Genomic DNA, 17,451 nt, shown 5'->3' on the forward strand with positions numbered 1-17,451 from the left:
TATTTACTTATTTATTTTTTTGCTCAGAGAGATTTCTTTTTTCAGCATGTTATGAGGAAAGAGATAGGATGATTTTTTTCTTTTAAATATTTTTATTAGCTTACTTCAAATTTGCATACACTTCATTTGCTGTCTCTTTAATGAATATCTTTCAATCGTGCAAAATCGTATGAGTTTGTGCTCAGAAATGGAACTCAAATACATTAAGCTAAACCTACTCAGAGTGTGTGGAGGGTAATGAGGTGAGAGGCGAAAATTCAGTGAAGAATCCGAAGTATCTAATTTTATTTTACCATGTAAGAGCTACTGATTAAGACCAAATATTTGAACTTAATATGTATTATGATCCCAACAGATCTGTGGGGACTTGGGGAATTTATAATTCTTTGTGCCTTGCCACGAAGGGTCATTCTTCAAGGCACATTTTTCATAAAAACCCACAAACTGTGTTTTCCTGCGAATTCATGCCCTCATTAGATGCTGTTATTCTCTTTGAATTTCATTGTATTAAGCAGTAAGATGAGCCAATGTCTGTGTTGCTTGCTTCTATTTTCTTCATGTCTATTTGTCCTCAGCAAATCTACTGCTTTGATTCATATTTCCAGAAGCAGAGAATTCCCTGAGTTTTCAATAGGTGTCTTGTTCCTGCTGAAAAGGCTTTGGACCTCTGATAAACATTGTAGATGCACATTGTTAATAGAAGTCCATGTGGAGGAAAAGCTCGACTCTGGCTAATGTGGAACTTGTGGGTTCCATTTCATTTATTTATCTTGCTCCTTGTCCCTTTTGCTAAAGACACCTCTGAATTAAGCTTGTAAGTTGGAAGTCCATCACCCTTAGGCTGTGTTATTAATAGCATAATTGGGGGGGAGGCACAGTTAGTGCACAAATTATTTGTCTTACCCAATCCCAGGTCAATCTTAGTGATAGTACAATTTGCATTCCTGATAATTTTCAAGTTAATGTTGTTTCTGATGCTTTTTGAGATCATCTTTTGGGAGTCCTTGGTGACTTTCTTTAGAGCCCAGTGGTGAAACAGAAAGTTTAGAACTATTAACTACCATAGATTTGAGCCCAAAATGTGTATTGAATGCATCCTCAGTTGCTTAAGTGTGGCTTCAACACCATAGACAGCAGATGAGGCCAAGTTAAACTCTGTCCACAGTAGAGACACAAGGGGAGGGGGAGGGGGCACTCACATCTCTTCTGAAAGAAACTACAGGTGGAGAAGGAGGTGGACATCCACACCCTCTGACGAGAGAGACTTTCCGGGTTTCATATCTGTTAAAAGCTATAAATAATATCTCCATGCTATGCAAACCAGCTTTGGTTTGGACAGAGGACCTGTACTACTTTGAAATCTCATTTGCTTTGTAAGACTTTCTATAGTGGTGTTCAAAGACCCCTCACCCACTTTCAGGAACCCCAGTATTGTTAGGCATTTCATCAACCTCGTTGCCTTTACTACTTCTGCAGCCTAGAGACATATGACAAGCGTAGTAGAGTATTGAAGACATCTTACACAGAGCCAGAGTTCTTTTTTTCCTTCCCAGTGATGAGAAACATTTTCTTCTTGCCTAGAAAGCTAATTTTTATACAGCTTGACTAGTGGCATATCTCCTGTGTGGCAGAAATAAGTTTTGCATAACTTTTAAGCACCCAGGCTGACCTATTTAACAGACAGCCAGTGCTACATAATGTATTTAGGTCAAGTCCTTTGTCTAAGCTCCTCATCACTCTTGTACTACTCTTGCTGTCCGTGAAAACCTCTGGTATATCCTAGGTACAGATACAGGCCGAGGCATGTTGCCTGATATCAGAATGTAATAAATCCGTATATATATAACATAATTATCATGCCTCCCAATTGTAGCACCAAGTTTAAAAAAAAAAAAAAACACCTCAAGTTTTAGCAAAATACTTGCCTCACTGACTGTCCTTTGAGGAATTGGCAATGTTAGTATAAGCAGACACTATGACCGAGATGCTGAAAAGAATCTGTGGAGTTAAAATGCTTCCAAATGCCTTTGCTATTTGGAACACTTTCCTTTAAAGATTAAAGAAAATGCTGGTCTGCTATCATTTGGGGGTAACTTTTTACTTAGAAAGTTGAATGTTTAAGTTTTAACACCTGTCTCAAGCATTAGATTATTTTTTTTTTCTTTTCCTAGCAGACTTCTTAGAGAGAGAACCGAATACAGGCTATGCCATTATTCTAACCTACTTGACATGGGCTGCTAAGAAGGCTCAGAATGAATCATTGCCACTGAGATACTTAAGTTGCGAATGTGAATTGTTACAAGATTTAAAATTGTTTAACAGATGCATTTAACAATATTTACCAAATGTATTTTATCCTTAAATGAGAACTGTTCTTGCTTTTCTAAGAACCGATACTATTAATATCCCCCTTTTTGATGTTTGCGCGACCATATTCCCTTCTTCAATATCCTAAAACAACTTCTTAAGCTTTAGGTCAACTTGTATTTGGGAGGGATGAAGAAAATGCTTCTAACCTAATCCATTTGCTTTGGTATGTAATACACTCTTATTCCCATTTTATTGCTTACAAAACTAAGATCTTCTTACTAGCACATAAATCTACGTAAGACTCTGGGTGAGAAATCAGTTCTCCAGCCGCTTAGCAGGGGTGCCTTGGCTGCAGCACTAGGCTGTAAAATCAGTGGATCTCAACCCTGGCTGTGCATTACAGCCACCTGGGGAGCTCTTGAAAAAATACCAGTGCCTGGGCCCCACCCCAGCCCATTAATTCAGGTCTCCGGGGATGAGTCCTGGACAAGGATGGCTTCCGAAAAGCTCTCCAACTGATTCTAATTGTGAAGCCTGGGCTGAGAAGCCCTATTCTAAATTAAACAACATCCAGATTCAACCTGATCTAAAGGAATAGGTTTACAGCATACACTGTGCTAGCTACGAATGGCCAAATGAAAATTAAGTGCATCCATGTTATGAAATTGCTGATGGAACTCCCTTGAGTGGAGAATGCACACTTGATTGGGGCCTGAGAGAGGGAGCTCTGACCTAGGGTGATGGCTGTGATAGCAAAGACTAGCCCAGTGTTTCCCCTCAGTCCCTAGCCAGGGCTGTGGAAAGGGAGTGAATGTGCAAAGCTCTGGAGCTGCCCATCCACTCTGGTCCTCCAGCATCGCGTCTAATGTGGAGCAGGGCAATGGGCATGGAAATTCAATTGCAAATATCACACGTCTGATACATGGGAGGCCTGCTGTGATTAACTGCCACAGCTCTTGCTTTAGGCCAGAGAGCAAAGCAGCCACTTCTTTAATCAAAGCTTTTGTTTATAGCTATGAAAAGTACAGCTTAAAATTAGTGGTATATTGGGCTTCTTAAAACCGAGTGGGAGTGGCCTTTTAGACATTTGGTACTGGAGTGTATATTCTTTGCTAGCAGAGTTTAAGGGTCAATTGTACCCTCCTCATTTTTCCCATGACTGTGTTCTTTTAGATGATTCTGATGCTTGCATAGCCGACTAGGTTGCTGCAGTTTGTGTAACCTTTTTGGTAAGGGACCACTGTGCAGGAGCTTGCCTCCAGAACAGGAGCTGGACCAGTGACTGAGCAGCTTCATGTGAGGAGTGGATACAGAGGGGAGTCCCACATCACCTCACACAGCCCCTCATTTGCCTCTCTGGCTTTATAAAGAAAGGGTTCTATGTTTGGATTTGCCCATCTGCCAGACTCTCTCTAATTTTTTTCTGCATGATTGTTTTGTTACTTTAATTATTTGAAAATAGGTTTTATCAGTTAAATGCTAACAATTTATTACTTGCATATTTTGCTTAACCAGGTAGTTTATCAACTTTTATTTTTCTTGATTTTGTTTCATTATTAGATTCTTTTGTTTCGTTTTGTGTGTGTCTCTATGTGTGTGTGCATGTGTGCACACATGTTTGTGTATTTATGCAAAGATCTCTAAATGTCCTGGTTTGACTGATAATTTTCCCCGAGGTACTTGGGAATGGACCTTGAGCCTCATGTGTGCAAGGCAAGTACCTACCACTGAGCCCCATAAATTTGTTAATTTTAAGAAAGTGCCAGCATATTTTTTTAAAGAAAGATATTTACCTTTTCTTTATAGTCACAAGATTTCTGCAAATAGGGCTCCCATTAATCATTTAGATAAGTTTCAGTAATATTCTCTTTTATACACTTTTTCTTCTCTTTGGTGTGTGTGTGTGTGTATTGTATTGATAGAGATTAAACCCTGACCTGGTACTTGCTAAGCACACACTTACTACCAAGCTACATATATCTTCATTCCCTCTCTCATCTTTCAATGAAGTAGGTGATATACATTTAAATGAAACAGGCAGTGCACTCTTTAAGGGACTTCCAGAAGCACTTCCTAAACATGAGACTTGCTTTGGGGTCTCTGTAACAGCAATAATGACCCTGTCAGAGAATCTATATAAAAGTGCACTACTGTTTTTAACACTGCTCCCTTGAAATAAAGCCCCCATAACCTGCACTACTCTTAGTGGAGGCAAAGCCTTCAGAGGGTGGTGCTTCATTCCGTTGTCTTGGTTGCACTCCAAGGGCTGCATCTAGGAGTCTTCATTTTGATTAACAGTCCTTCTTAGGAAGTGGGAGGCAGAGAGGAGCAGCTCAGCTCTCGTTGAAGTGTGTGCTAAATGATTCACAGCAGTGTGAATGAATCAATTTCTGCAAGCCTTCCCAACCTTTTAAATATGTGGTCTGCCAAATCTTTCTTGGATTATATTCAATTAAAAAAAAGACACCTTTCTGTGTGACTCTTCACTCTAACCAGCCCACAAGTATATAGCATTTGTGGAGTGAGTACAGCCATTGTAGTGTGACTATAGTCATTAGGGTTTTACTTCAGCTATTATGATGTGAGTACAGCCATTGTGGTGTGACTACAGTCATTGTAGTGTGACTACAGCAATTGTGGGGTGACTACAGCCATAGTAGTATGACTACAGCCATTGTAGTATGACTACAACTGTTGGGGTTTTACTTTAGCCATTATGGTGTGAGTACAGTCATTGTGGTGTGACTTCAGCCATTGTGGTGTGACTATAGCCATTGTGATCTGACTACAGCCATTTTGGTGTGAGTATAGCCATTGTGGTGTGACTACAGCCATTGTGCTGTGACTATATCTATTCTGGTGTAACTGCATCATGCTTGCTCAGAGCTGTGCTTTGAGGAGACACTGAGTATTAATTTATCATTGCATTTAAATACATTATACCCTGCCTCGTTCATACTATCTTTGCTGCTACTGTTACATTTACCTCAGGAGTCCCCATGGCTTATTTTAAGAGAACAAGAGAAATAAGCAAAACTGAATTTTGGCTCCCTCCATTTGAAACACAATTCTGTATCTCCATGAAGAAGGATCACCTCTTGCCAAATGGAAAGGAATTGGCACTCATTTTTTTTTCCCTTAGTATTTCTTTATTTTACTTCCAGGGAAAATGAGATGTAAAAAAAATTTATTAAACAAAGTTAATTGTGTACTTACCCAGTGATTTCATTTTTAAATGCATCCCTGTAATTGATGGTTTGGGAACCAAATCTGAACCTCGGTGGATGTGACCTCAGGGAAGAGCCAATCTCTACTGAAGGGAGTTGGTGGTCTTATTGCAAGGAGAGCAGCATCCACATTCAGAGGTTCCATTTTATCCTGGCCACCTGGTGTCACCTTCTTTACACATGAGAGTTCACCTCTAATGGGCTTCCTCACTTTAGAAGGAATTTTTTCATCATTCCTTGTGGATAATTTAGTCACAGTCTGACCTACAGTACCTAAAAGTATAGAATGCTAAGCTCAGATTCTTAGTGACCGACCACTCACTTAATCACCGTTTTCCACCAAATGACTCTGATTTCATCCATCCTTTATTATCATCGCTGAGATCCTGTCTTCAATCCATAAAAAGGGCTGTTGGAAAGGAGGCTATGGCAAAATGTTAGTTCAAATCTAGTTTCATTTGGTCAGAAGTCTTTCAAAGTTTGCCTATCTGCACCTAGATCAGGGTCTACCACCATTGAGCTTTTCAGAAAAAGCTTTTCACCTGCTTTTGTGTCTGAATCCAAGATTATAGAGGTGGATCCAGGGAATCTATTGCCAGAATCTCCAAACTTGCTCAAGGCTGAGAATATTGTTCTAGCCTTTGAAAATTTGTTGAGCTGTAGTTTCTCAATCCTGAGAAAAAACTTGGTATTCACGGTGGTCATGAATTCAGTAGTGAACTACACACATGGGCTTCCTTGAGGGAATGACGTATTAAAGAAGACCAAAGGAGTGGGGATGCAAAGCAGTATATGGTTTCAGCTAGCCCCTGCTTAACCCCCAAGACTGACATCACTCTAATTCAAGGAGTTGGCTTCTATTATCCCATGTCTAGTGTCTTATGTATTGGTAATTTCACTCTCCTCTAGTTTAGGAGTTCAATACCCAGCTAATGGAGTCAGGATACAGTGTTAGTGGCATTCACCATCAGCCTTCTCTCTCTCTCTCTCTCTCTCTCTCTCTCTCTCTCTCTCTCTCTCTCTCTCTTTCTCTCTCTCTCTCTCTTTCTTTCTCTCATTTTCTATACTTGCTACACTCTGTTTCATTCTGTTTATAAACTGTCCATAACCCTTCACTGTGCAGAAAACACATCTAAGATTACCCAGTGCTTTCATCCTTCTCATTTCCCCTCTTCCTCTGGCTATTCTTGCTTGCTTTCTTGGTAGGTCACCCACCTTTCTCCTACACATGCCATCTAAGTTCTGTTTGTACATGGCCAGCTTCTGGACCACTTAACCTTGTTCAGTGCTCCTGCTTTCATGGCTTGAAGTCTGCTAACAATACTCTGAGTTCACCCCTTGGCTATCCTTGAGTAAACTGCTTAACCTCTTACAATCTTGGTTTCTTCACATATAGAAAGAGCTGTTGAGTTGAATGTGCTTAAAAAAATCCTCAGTCTGGAAACAAGGAGACAATACTGTATGCAAGAGTCTTTGCTGCACATGTATTGGAAACCCAATCTAAATCTCCAGAATTTCTGTCAAAGGCTGGGCATGGCCTTGCCATCTGTTACAGAGTGCAGCCTGGGGCAGTGACAGGGGTGTCTCTGGGACTTGCTAGCTACCAGCATATCTCCAGGTTCAAGGAGAGACTCTGTGTGAGGAAATACGGTGGGAAATGACAAAGCGGGACTGGTAACATCCTGCTCTGGCCGTCTTGCCCATGTGGGTATGTGTACTCAAACACATATCCATGCATACCCCACAAACATATACCCCACTGTGTGTGGTATACACACACACACAATCAGTGACTTTAAAAATTTAGATATTTTTATATCAAGACTGGAACATCTAAATAGGACATATGATCGGCACAGTATCTCAAAAATGATCAAGATTAATGGGCCCAAGATAAATGGCTTTGGTGTTGAGAATTTTCTTTTTTATGTTCTTAGTAGCTGGAATTTATTTTTTTAAGTATATCCCATCATGCCCCAGGGATATTTATAGACCAAACTTCTTAGCTAGTCTGGCTTTCATGATTTCACTTTATGTGATGGGCTTGTACAAGTGGCTATTGTACACCAGCCAAGATGATTCACTTTTTATCACAAGATGGATAACTTCTTTTAATGTGGTTCTATCTTGAGGGATCTGTTTTCTGCTCCCAGTTAAATACCAGTGACACAGGGGGTGGCATGGATGCATTGACGATTCGAAGATGAGTAGTTCAAGACTGTTTAAAAGTCTGAAAATTGGCTTGCGATAAAAAAGACAAGTGGATCGTTTTACAATAAACTTAGCTCACTTGTTTTTCTATTCGCCTCTTACCCATAATCTTAACTACAGATGTGGGAAGGGGATAAAAATGGTGCAAGACACAGAGGAATGCTGAATGTTCCTCATTCTTTCTCCTATTGGCATTTGTCACCTTTTCTAACCGTTGTTAGTTTGTATCTGTTTCTTAGCTGAGAGTCCGGGGTAAGAAAGAGGGGTATTTGGAATGTCATACCCAGGGACAGATTGCTGTCAAACATATTATTGAAGCTGGGAAAAAATGAAATTGAAACAAAGAACACCTGCTACTTTAACTCATTTTAAAAAAAAAAAACATAATGTTCTTTACTTGCTGACTGGAAATATTGTGTTTTCAGAGAAGAGAAAGTGCTAATCTAGATGGGAGAAAATGTAATGATTCACTATGCCATACGAAGTAAGAATGCTTTAAATTGAATATTTCGGTTTGTAGAGAGGTAGGCGCTTTGTATGAAAAACGGTTTTTCTCATCAGGTGGTGAGTATTGCTCTCAAATTGCAGGAAAGAGTAAAATCGGCTTGTCACTAAAGATTTTTTTTTTATTGACATCTTTAGCTTGTCTTCATGCCAGTAATTAAATTGCTAATTATGTGTTTCTGTTACAGTGGTCATGCTTTTATTACATAATTGCTTCAAGTTTAGCACAAATCACCAACAATATTTATTTAACCTTTTTGTTCATTAGATAAATTTTAATATATAAAAGCTATGGAATGACTTCATTGACTCTGTTTTGATTAGCAAAATCAAAAGAATTCTAACCTTTCTTATAGTTATATAGGTAGTTGGTCATGTTTTTAGTGAGATTTCTGATAATTATTAATTTGAGCAAAGGCAATCATTTAAAATAACAGGAGAAAATACAAAGGAAACCTTTGAAAACTATAAGGTCTGTTCTTGAAAGGTAAAAGATCTTTCCTGCCATTATTGGAAATATGAAATTAATAATTTTATCATTAATATATGTCTGTATTTGATTAAGTTTCACTAATTTAGTCACAAAGCCTCCCTCTCCTCTTGGATCATAGGCACAATTTTGTCGGTGTTTCAATATATTCATGATTTTTTTCTTATTTGTTTACTTTACACAAAGCATAAGAGACATTTTTCTCAGTGAAGATTGCCTCTTTATTTTATTTTGAAATATTTGTATATTTATTTCATTAAATGAGATAATGCTTTTTCTTATTAACATAATTTCCAGTACATTAAACATATTTCTCCACAGACAGAAGAGAGGAATCAAATTAAATGACAGCTAAATCACTTGCAGCAATTTCAACTGTTAAAAGAAATAAGTGTCCCTGTTTTCTTTGTGATCACAAGATGTGCTGTAAAGGGAAATGAAATCTTAAAGAAAGAAGAGAAAACATAAAGAAATAATGACTGACTTATTGCAGCAATACCACTGAGAGAAGAGAAATTCACTACAAATAAAAGGAAAATAATATAGTGGATTTGAAAGTTACCAAAATTCATTTCTTATTGATGAGTTCAGTGGAAGCTTAATGCTAAGTAAACTGATGGAAAAAAATCAATGCAATAAACTATGAATGATGAAAGTTGAAATAAATACTTTGCGTATGGAGGGCCATTATTCTAAATGTCTAATTTTTTAATAATTCATGCCTTTCTGTTTATAAAAAAAGAGGAATTATTGCTTGGTGAACTCAAAATGCATGTAAAAAGCTTCTGCTAGAATCCCACACTTAGTAATAAGCACAAATGATATCGGTGACCTTCTGATTTTAATGTCACCTCTGGCTTTCATGGGGGTGTGCCAGGGCAAGGTGAGCACAGTTGTGTGCTGGTGCAGTGTATTTAGCATTCCGACTGTATGGAGTATGAGCTGTTTTCTAAAAAGATATTTTTGGACCCGAGAAAGAAGAAAACTCAGAGCGTATATTACACGTATGTGTGTGTGTGTGAATGTATGCATATATGTAGGTATGTATAACAAACTCGGTGTTCTGGAGGATGCTGGTGCCTTCTTGGTGGAAAATCAACACTGATACATGCAGAGTGTATGTTTGGGGCGATGTTTGTATGTAAATTTTCATATTTCTTGAATAGTCATTGTGTTCAAATCAGAGTGTCTAGGATACCTGGATCTGAATATTTACAGGTTAGCTTCTAGCTTTCTCTTTTGACAGATCTTAAAAATATAAAAACTGGTTAATCAAATAAATTAATCTGATGCTGGGGACGCTGTAAAGAATTCATCCAACTACTCTTCCTGTATTGCTCCTGAATGAATCAACCACCTACCCTATCGACCCTATAGACCGCCCCTCTCAAGCACTGGGGTTCCCCCAGTTTTCTCCCCAGGTTGCTTGCACCAATAACTTTCTTACTTTCCTGTTTTAATTCTCTCTCAGACTCTTCCTCTCCACCATGCTAAGAAGCCTTTCCCCATGGCCAAGACTCTTCCTCGTTCCCTTTCTCTTTCTGTCCCTTTCTACTACCTATTCTGCCCCACTGGAAACTAAAAGTCTAACATGATTTCTCCTGTTTTGAATTACAGACACATGAGACTATTGCCCTCCTGAAAACATCAACTGCTCTTCCAGAATGGGATAGTAAGGTAATTATTATCATTCTTCCCTGCTTGTCCAGACCCTGTGTTCTGAAGCTTCCCACTCAGTACCAACTTTGAAACCATCTCTTAGACCGCTTTTGCCTCAGTATGAGACTTTATGAGGCTGTGTGGGAACTGCACGCCAGGCAGGCCAGAGTGTGTGGGGGTGTTCGATGACAATGTTCAGGAACCCGTTCATATACCCGCCTTGGAAAAACTTCCTCTCATCTTTCATTCAGGTTGCAGGGAATAAGGCAAAAGTGCAGGGCACATGCAAGAGATTTGAATTATGCATTAAGCTGATAATGCCCCAGCATGCAAGCTATGTCAATAAATAACCAGGCTGGTAGGGGGAAGGCATTCACCTCCCCAGAGCAGGGGGTACCACACAGGGAGAATGCTAGAGGAAGACCAAGGGAAGGGTGAATGGGGCTCATAGCCTTCTGGCTTCCTCTGATGAAGAAGAGATGAGAGTAAGTTAATATTGAAATTATTGTCTAATGTGTATTTGCTTTTAAAATAAGTTAGCTTCTCTCTCCAGTAGGGTCCCTGTCGGTGCACGTTTGTGCTCTTAGTACAGTTAGTCTAATCCTTCTTGTATGATGCCTTATATAAAGGAATTCCCTCTAGGAGGGAGATTATTTTGATGGGACCCATTAAAAAGTTAAGAGTTTTCATGATGAAATTTGGGGACATTAATAGGGCGCTCAAGTTTTTATTTCATTTTGTATTTGTAGCTGATTAATATGTAGTAGAAAAGCAGAAGTTAAGCCGTTGAAGAGACAAAAGGATTAAAGGAGTTTAAAGCCGACATCCCCAGCACAGGGTACAGCTGATGAGAACAGGATCTTCAGTCTTTTCATCATTTTTCCCACTTGAGTTAAATACACAGGTGAATTTGGTTTGTTTGTATTGTGTATACAGATCACCATAGTTTGTGCCTACACACACACACACACACGCACATGCACACACAAAACACACATGCACCTTTAAAAATCTTGGGTAGTAGCTATACAGTGTTGGGGAAATGCTAGAAGGACAACTGCATGTTTGCATACAAGCTCTCTCTTTTCCCTAGGAAAGAGATGCCATTTGCATTTCATCATTTTCCAAGTTGTAGACACAATTTGTTGCCTCAGGTCCTTCATTCTGAAGCTTGGTCACATGTGCTGTAAGGACTACAGGCCCATTTTATCTGCTCACGTGCAGGTATACGCCCACAGATTAAAGATGGATCTAGAAGAACACCCTTCTCCTCGGAGAGTCATATCAAGCAGTGTTTAAATTAAATAATTTGCATGGTGTGGGGAAGAAAGCTTTTGTAGCAGTATGCGGAGGTTATCTTCCCTTGGGAAATATGTGCCATTTAGTACAATCAGGTGCATGCCAATGAGACACAGGCATGCATCCTCTCATGAGAAGATGGATTGTATTTTACATCTAAATTTATTTCTATGCATCATCTTCCATTTTATAGTTGTGTCAAGGGGAGAACCAGGAGGCCAACTACTTGTGAAATGTTGAGGTTATTAAGATCCAAGCAGTAGCAAGGCAATGTCTTGAGTGATTAGGCAAGAGGAAGGTGTGTGCCTACTGGCATAAAGCCAGGTACCCAACTGCTCCACCAGAGAGTACTACTGTGATAGCAAGGATTTTCAGGTTCAGCCAATGTTTGCTTTCGCTCCCAGACCATTGCCTGGTGAAGACACAGGGGGCCATTATTATGATAAGATGATGTAAGTGGTTGAACCACAAGAAGCTAAATTAGCTGAGTTTTTTCTACTTGTTCAGCTCAAGCAGTATCTAATTTGACTTAGATACTAAGGAGATCATTTCTAGTGAGAATGTTAAGACATGTTCCCAGCCAACTCATTCCTTCATAGTCCGACGTAGTCTTACCCCCATGAATGGGGAAAATATAGCTGGCCACAGTAAGGACTGTGACAGAAATTTTTAGGAGAGAGAAGTAATACCTCTTAGGCTCCCCTTTTAACTCCTTATTTAAAAAAAGTATTAGGAAAGGCTAATAGTAGATATAGTATCTCTGAATTGCTTCCTATCCTCTTGACAGCTGCTCAACTGTGCCACCACTGATTGTTGCCACCATAGCAGGGTACCACAGACCTAGTATAAGTCACAGAGCCTGTAAACCTGGTGTCATGTGATGCCAGTGTTGGCATCTCCCAAGGTCTCTGCTTTTGCTTTGCAGGAAGTTAACATTGTTCCATGTGTAAATGCTTTAGATAAGCATAACCTTCTCCACTTGAAGAGCCATCACAAAGCTCCCGCCATTGCTTTTAGAATGACCTTATCTCCGACTACAGTTGCATTCTGCATTTCTAGTACCTGGGACATCGAGTTATGAATCTGAAGAGTACAGCATACAGTCTACAAAAACTATTCTGCAGAATAGTTGGCAGATCAGGATTTTTTCCCCGCTCATTTTTTATTGCTGATTTAATTAGAGACTTACTCCACTTTCATTCTCCTCTGCATTTTTGTTAGTAGCTGGAAATATTGTATTCAAATATCAGAGTGTTGTGTCTTATTTTTTTAAAAAGTAGGATCTACAAAGAGGCTAAAGTTTATCTATGTAAACAAATATTATCTGATTTTTTTTTCTTTTAGGAAGGAAGTCTTTTTTTTCTCCACTATTAGAATAGCATGGCAGCTTGGCATAGTCTTATTGTGGGAGTTAAAAAGCAATTATGAACCAGTTGTACCACATGCCAATTGGCCTAGAATTGCACCGCATTGTTTTCCTGACCCCCATACACCCCCTATATGTCTTGGATATTAGAGCATCCGTGAGTTACTAAAGGTATTAAGATAGTATATGTAAATGCTTAACATGATACCTGGCGTGTAATCATTGCTCAGTAAACATGTATCTAATATTCATAATAACCACAAGCATAAAAATGAAATATGATACATTTCATTGTATCACAGTGCTGGATAAAATACAATGACTTTCCTGGGTTTCCCTTGCTTAGAGTCTATATCCTGAGCTAGCGGTATGATCTTTCTCTGTTGTTTGAGTAGATCTTGGATTTAAAAGCTATGGACATTGAAGCAACAGACTATAATATCTCTTTGTTTCCTTCAGTACACATTCTATTCTGCAAAGCAGAAGAAAGAGATATGACTGTGGTCATGTAGTTTGTAGCAGGAATAGTCAGTACTCTCTCCCCACCTCCTAGAGACAGTATTTCAGCCGCTGAACCTGGAAGGCCCAGATAAATAATTCAGCCTGTGGGCTGGGCAGTCAATTGGAATAGCCAAAAGACCATTTAAAATGCTTTGCAATGAGTCAACATCAGTTTTTGATTGGCAAAGCATTGCTATTAGCCATCATAGAGCTGTGTGTGCTGTAATCACCACACATCAACAATACTTTACTCTGACATTCCTTGAGATGCTCACGTACTTACAAAGGGAATGGTGGCCAAGGAAATACAAGTATCATTTCAAATGACATTTCTGAAGCTGCCTTTGAGTCCATAAAACCCTGTGAAAGTTTATACCAAGATCCTGCCCTTGAATTCGGAGAGAAGTTGGAAGATAGAAATACAAGCTAGCAGGGTGCATGCAAGACAAACAACATGATCAAGAAGGGACAGACAACTCATGGCCCAGCAGCGTTGTTCCATGGGGATCACCCTGTGAGATTTGATTTTCTTGTCACCTATTCTCCCATAAGTTTCTGAGACACGCGCGTCATCTGCATGGTGGAGCTGGGCAGTGGAATAAGAAGTCGGGTCAAATCCTAGCACTTGGGCTCCACTACAGAGTCTGGAGTTGGATGAAAATAAGAATAACCTGGGAGGAATTTTTCCTCACCCTCTCTTACCCATTTAACAAAAGTAAAGAAAAGCACATGTATTTTCATATTTAAACTCCTCTTCAGCAATTCTTAAAATGAAACAATAAAAATGAACTTTATTTTAGTCATTTTTCAATCCAGAAAATCCATTTTAAAAACAAAAGGAGTTCTGTATACATACACTGTAAACAAGATAGAGGGTGGAGTGGAGAGCTTTCAGACATAAGAAAAATAAATGATACAACAAAAAATTAATATAGGATCTAAGTTGGTAGTTAATGGATGGGATGAAAATGGCTAATAAACATAGGAGATGAAACTGAAGGTGACTTTTTTTCTGAGAAACCATGCATTGTATTGTTAAAATTTTGTTATAGAAACTATCTAGAGGGGAAACGTGTCCCCATGTACACTTGTAGGCAAGAATCAAGCATGGCATAGCCTTTTGATAGGGCAGCATTTTAGAACATCTTAAAAGTTTATAAGCATAGATATCTGAAACATAAATTCTATTTTTAAAGATTATATTTCAAAATAATTTGCAAGTAAATGAAGATTAAGAATAAGGATGATTTTCTCCATGAGTATATATATAGAGAGAATATTTAGCAAATGAAATATGAATTCATATATATACATATATATGTATAAGTATATATATACTCAGAGAGAGAATCATCCTTATGTATATATATGTGTGTGTGTATATACATATACATGTGTTTATATATATGTGTGTGAGTGTGTGTATATATACATATACATGTGTTTATATATATGTGTGTGTGTGTGTATGACTAGTTAAGAAATACAAGATGAGGGCTGAAAACAATTATGATTTACTTATAATATGTCATACCTTATATCCATTAGATATGACACCTCTGGACAGATCTAGATAAAAATCAACAAAATATTAAGTAAAAAATAAACAAAGAATTGTTGCTAACTCGGTATAATTGACTTATGGTTGTATAAAACATGTGCCCAGACTAATTGAAATAAAGAGACTGTGGGGATACGCTTACCTTTAAAAACACTATGAGGGACAGCTAGTGGATGTTCAGTGAGGACATCAGGTCATATTTCCACTTGTATTGATAGCTGCTAGGCTGACTTTTAATTGTAAGCATATATTATGTTTTTATTTTAACGTGACTATCCCCAAAGCTACTAAAAATGTTGACAAGTCTTATGTGAAAAAATAGATTATGAATGGAAACTTTAAAGGTGTTAGTTTTCCTTTCTGATTTATTCATATTTCATTTGCTAAATATTCTATAATGAAAATTCATTTTAGAAATCTGCCGAATAAAAATTCCATGTGCTGGGACCTGGAGCTCCTTTGGGAAGTTCCTGAGACAGTCTGGCAGTTAGGTGAACCTGAGGAGGGGGGGGCTCAGGAGACACCCCTCAAAGGACTCAAAGGCAACATGGGGATTAGAATTTGAAAGTGCCTGGAAAGTTCGTTAAGTTCTGAAGGTGAATTTTGGGAAGCACACTTTTTTCTTTTCATGCCATGAGTACTAACTCAGCACCCCTCTTGGGCTTCCAGATTTTCAGTCCACTCTGCTAAGTGTTGTGGTGAGCAGAGCGAGTCCGCTGCCTTTGGTAAGTGGTCCATGCTTGTGGAGCCTCCTGCGTTCTGTATTTCTTGTTTACATTGTGTATGGTGGGTGTTCTCATTTCAAATACAGTGACAGCTGAGTTTGTACAGAATTGTTTACAGTTAGCCTGTGGGATAGCACCAGAGAGCCCATGGCTGTTTCCCTGCCTCCTCTCTCCTTCTGTCTCCTGTTTCCTTTCTGTGAGGGACACAGCACAGAGTGTTCAGGTCATTGAAATCTTTGAAAAGAGATATGATTACCTTTCATATCTGAGTGCCTACTTTTCCTCTATCTATCCTTGGAAGGCAAGGCCAGATGTGCGCGATTTTAAAAGAACCTTGAATTAATCTGCATAACTGAACAATCCAAGTGCCTGCTTCCTGTCTTCCCGAGACGTAGGTATGCACACCAAATGTTGGTCCACTTAATGAAGCTCTGAGTTTTGCATTTCAGAGCTGTTGGTACTTGCTCAGCACAGTTTCCCCCTGTAAGAGCTGTGGCATCTGATCCATTACCCTCTTCTGCCCACTGGTTCTCCACAGTCCTGTTTGCCTTCTGCTTTTTTTATGTACTTCTTGTTTTAAGGTTAGATTATGGGCAAACTGTTACATCCCTTGATGGTTACTAAGGATACTCAGTAGCAAAAAATACGAAATATAGATTCGTGGCTTGTTTGTATCTTGAGGGTCTTTCTTACTTCCCATATGTTGAAAACTCAATGAAGCTAGAATGCCTGACCTTTATATCATTAGATGCACCCTGCATTCAGTTTCCCTGGCTTCCAAAGCAGTGAAAGGAATGAGAGCTATTGCAAAGGATGAAAAAACTCTGTAATAATTAGGATTCATCTACAACTAGAACCTTTTATTAATTACACATTGTAGTCACATGGAGAGTCACAAAAGCAATCGTGCACATCTGTATTCAGAAATTTGTAGACAGAAGACAACGTAAACATAGAAATGTTAAAAGCTGCTCAAGTGGAACCTGCAAAGAAGATAACAAGGATTCTGTTCTCTGTATGATGTGTGAACAATGCTAAGTAAATATTCATCATTAATATATAATAACTGTTGCTTTTGGCAGTTCACTTTTCATTTAATTTGATAATGTGTCCAGTAAATGAAGTGGTACAGGCTACAGTGTTTTACCAACACAATTGCATATTTTCAATCATTGTTAAATGAAGGCAGCTCAAGGCAAAGCTCTAACCCCCACTAGTTTTGTGTGTGATAAAAAGAGAAGGCGCTATCAATCTTTATTGTCTGTCTCGCTTACTGTAATTGCATTCAATAGTCCACTGATTCTGTTGTCTGTGCTAATGTCAGGGATAGAGGAGGCCAGATGCTCAGACTTCATCATATGCATCCAGTGGCCACTTTGATGCGTTGGCAGCGAGTCACTGGGTTTGATGATAAATTGTTAACACTATAGATTATGAACAGCTGAACACTGCAAGTGTACACGGAGGAAACTTCTTACCTTGTTTTAAATCTGGCCTCATGATGCTTGCTAAAGGGCATGTCATGTATTATTCAGATGCATCTTGCACTGGAAATGTGCCAGTGACTCATTGTGTCCCCATGAATAGTAACAGCAACA

General features: G+C 38.8%; 1 long non-coding RNA gene across 1 annotated transcript in view; it reads left to right on the plus strand.

Annotated features, from left to right (window-relative positions):
* Nucleotides 1-17,451, plus strand: part of LOC130875800 (uncharacterized) — a 454,561-nt gene that overhangs the window by 204,286 nt on the left and 232,824 nt on the right. The window contains exons 2-3 of the long non-coding RNA XR_009057258.1: nucleotides 10,360-10,419; nucleotides 15,798-15,853. This is a non-coding gene — a long non-coding RNA (uncharacterized LOC130875800). The remainder of the gene's footprint in view (nucleotides 1-10,359; nucleotides 10,420-15,797; nucleotides 15,854-17,451) is intronic.

Source organism: Chionomys nivalis, chromosome 6 (genome assembly GCF_950005125.1).
Source record: "Chionomys nivalis chromosome 6, mChiNiv1.1, whole genome shotgun sequence".
In the NCBI taxonomy this organism is placed as follows: Eukaryota; Metazoa; Chordata; class Mammalia; order Rodentia; family Cricetidae; genus Chionomys; species Chionomys nivalis.